Raw genomic sequence first — 3,749 nt, forward strand, 5'->3', positions numbered from 1 at the left:
AAAATTTTGTATAACCAAGACCTACCCCCAACCAACAATCAAACAGCTGTAGAAAATAATCAAAGCACACACGAACGCTACGTAATCGTCCACAGTATGAACCTAGTGTTCAGAAGAGTATACTTTTTCTGATTTACTCGAAGTATTGGTAAAGTTTCCCCTGTCAAGTCAAGGACAAATAATAAGTCTCACAACAACATTCCCGAGTTTAAAATAAAGTTTGATCGCAAGACTTAACCCTAAAAACAAAAAGATCGTAAAGTGCAAAATGTGTGTAAAGCAAATGATAGATATTTTTTCTGTTATATATCCTGAAACACATTCTTATGTATCGCAATACAGGGTCCTCCTAAAATAAAAAAACTAAAAAAAAAACTATCAAAGTATAAATTTGTTTGCTTTAAAACTGAATTTATTCATATCCTAGAAAGAGTTTTAAAAATAACAATAGTAGGAAATGGCAACGATTTCTTGTAATACTTAGAAACTACATGAAAACTAGAGTAAACCTTGCAATTTGTGTTAATGATTAAGTGTTATCCATGTCTGGTTGAATTTTCTTTTTCCCACCTTTATTACAGCAACTACAAAATAAACAAGTTATAATTTGGTTCATGTATATTCTTATAACCTGGGACTATTATAATAATTTTGAGTATTCAAATGATACATTTAATTATATTTCCACACAATGTCATGGACCAGAAAAAACAGGTCACGTTCAAATGTGATGGTTTTGGAATGGACAGTTTTAAAAAAAGGTATATGCAACTTTTTTCTACAATTCTTCTTAAACTGTACTACTCCCCTTTCGTCAACAAATAAATTTTCAAGAGAGAAAATGACACAAGCAACAAACACATTAAATATTAGGCATTGGGATTAATACTTTAATCATCATCCTTATCGTTGCAAGCTTCTAAAACAGTCTGATGAGTAAGCTGGCCCGTAATAACGAAGCTGTCGTAGGACTAGGACATGTCTTAGGATGGTCCTAGGACACGTCTAAGTCCTAAGTCGGGTTAACGAAAGTCTCTTAAAATAAGATATGTCCTGAATGTAGTCCTAAAGTTAGGATATATAAATAGTATGTTGGCCTTAGGATAGTCCGAAAAGTTATGACGTCCTAAGTCGAAAGAAAACCAACTCATATGGCATAAAGTCAATAAAAAAATTACTTATACAATATTTAACTATTATACTGTTAATAGAATTAAACAATTAAACAGAATATTCTGTTTTTCGTTATTTTAAATTTGTAGACAACTAAAAAATCAAAATTGCTTTTCTTCATACAGAATCATATGAAATGGGCATTACTCGTAGCTTTCCAAAAAGTATGTCTATCGATGTCATATTATAACGCTCATTTGAAATAATTCATGCTGCCCTTTTGGAAGCTTGAAAATTCAATCATCATCAGCCACATTGTTTTTACCTAACCAAATTTTGAATGTGGAAAACATTTTCATATCGGTTTGCAGAAAAAAAATTAACTTTTTTAAAAAAAAACTTAGGCTGATTCAATACATGTAGTGAAATCGAATGGACCTAAGGACAAAACTTCAGTTTATATAGATGGAACCACAACACGAATATCGCCTCTAACACAGTGTTATGACCATTTAGTGTTGCTGTTCTATGAAATGCATTTATAATTTTTACAGTCTATAATGAAGTATCTATTAGCATTACATTATTTATTTTTCATAAAAGATGAAACCTTCTCCCGTTTACATATTTACTGAAATACAATAAAAATATATGTCATTTAATACTCTGCGTATTTCTATCAATTGAAATAATGTGATAGAATGTTTCTAGGACAACGGTAGTTATGATAGTCCTAAGATACTTTGTAGTACACCATAAGATATGTCTCAGACACGTCATAAGACCATCCTAAAAAATGGTCCCAAAACTAAGGACATATCTTAGAATACTTTCATTGACACAGCCCCATAAGTATTGTCAGATAGTCGGTGGTTCTTTCCGGGCATTCCGGCTTACTCTATCAATAAAAACAGACAGTCACGAAAAAGCCAACACCAATCAATTAATCAATCATTCAAACTATGTTACATCAACACAATCGCCATAGTGTCCATGCTCATATATATATGAACTATAATGATTTTTGCTTTGTTTTTGGAGGAAAATGTTTTGTTTGTCTGTCAATTTTCTAGGAACGTGTTTAAAAAAATATACTTACCAGCACCATAAAAAACAACATATGACAATTGGAACAAAACAAGCTGTAGCTATTAAAAGTATAGCCCACGTCTGTACTGCAAAATTAATAAAGACTGTGTAATTAAACCGAAAATGTATTATAATAATTGCTGATTATTTATATTGTTAAATAATTGTAAACATCAAGAAAAAAAAACCAATACCGAATTTATTGATTGTTGGTTGCTTAACGTTCAGTGGCAACCAAAGCGAAATGATCAATGTAAATTGACAACAAACTGTTCTCTATGTTGTGCAAGGTTATTTTTTTATGCGAAAGAAGTAAATTGACACTTTGAGTTAGAAAAAAAACCCATCTCCCTACTTAAATGTTTTACGAATTTAATCAAATAGCCAAAATTATTTTGGTTCTACCATTTCTAATCAAAATTGTTTAAGAGTAAATGAAATATTCAAATTTCTTGATATTGATCTTTGAGATTCAGTTATAGACACTATAGTGTATATCTATACTGCGATAATAAGGAACCGGTAAAAATTTCTTGATGCATGGGACCGGTGCAAAAAGAAAATTGTCTGAAATAATTCTCTTGGTCCCATGGTTACTGGTAGAATAAAAATATGCTTGTCCCATAAAAAAGTGTGTTTCCTATGTTAAAGCACAAAAAACATGATCATAGTTGTGGCTACATTTCATGTTACAATGTATTTGGATAGCTAAAAAATAATGCTACTATGTGTGAACTGTATCTATATTGCTGTTATAAAGCTGAAAATAATGCTACTATGTGTGAACTGTTATAAAGTAACCAAAAACAATACATACGCATATTTTATTGCCAACACAGAAGCTCAAATAGATGACAATATGTTATTGACTTTAATAAATGATACATTCAATATTCAACAATTAACATGTATGAAGTGTATGGTAGAATACATTTTTTCAAAAAAATCCCAGCTTAATTTAAAATCTGTCTATTCTAAATCAAATTTTCCAAAAAATGAATCATATTTTTTCTGCTTAGATTAAAAAAATCCCCATTATTTGAATAATCATACCAGAAGAAGTGAACATCTCGAGGCAGTTAAACGAGAGGAATGTGAAAAATAGCATCAAAATTAAAGAAATGAACATCTCCAACTTCCACTCACAACAATATTGTATTTTATTATGGGGAAAAGTAAAATTTACTATCTCAACATATATGCAGCTTGATTGATTATATATTTATATCTGGGCCATCCAGAGCTTGTTGGGTGTGGGTTCCAGATTTGTTGTGACCTTTGAATGAATATTACAATCATTTCTTTTGGTAATATGCTACTGTATTTGTTAAATTTCCACAACAATTCTTTTTCTACAGCCAGTATGTATTATAAAAAAAAGAGTTTAGGGGTTCATCACTGAACATCATTTCTGAGCATGTTAGATTTTGTTTTATTTAAGGAATTATGGTCTACATGTACAAAATAAAAAAGAAACTTTAAAACAATTCATTTTTTTTAATTATAGTTGAAGTAGCACTTTTAATTGCATGGCCATTTTCAAAATT

The 3,749-nt window shown here is 30.2% G+C and overlaps 1 long non-coding RNA gene across 1 annotated transcript; it reads right to left on the reverse strand.

Annotated features, from left to right (window-relative positions):
• Positions 1 to 386: 386 nt before the first annotated feature.
• Positions 387 to 2,291, reverse strand: LOC143054382 (uncharacterized). The gene is made up of 2 exons (XR_012971649.1): positions 2,213 to 2,291; positions 387 to 584 (listed from the first exon to the last, which is right to left on the reverse strand). It is a non-coding gene; the product is annotated as an uncharacterized LOC143054382 (long non-coding RNA).
• Positions 2,292 to 3,749: the final 1,458 nt, after the last annotated feature.

This window comes from Mytilus galloprovincialis, chromosome 12, assembly GCF_965363235.1.
Source record: "Mytilus galloprovincialis chromosome 12, xbMytGall1.hap1.1, whole genome shotgun sequence".
NCBI classification, from domain to species: domain Eukaryota; kingdom Metazoa; phylum Mollusca; class Bivalvia; order Mytilida; family Mytilidae; genus Mytilus; species Mytilus galloprovincialis.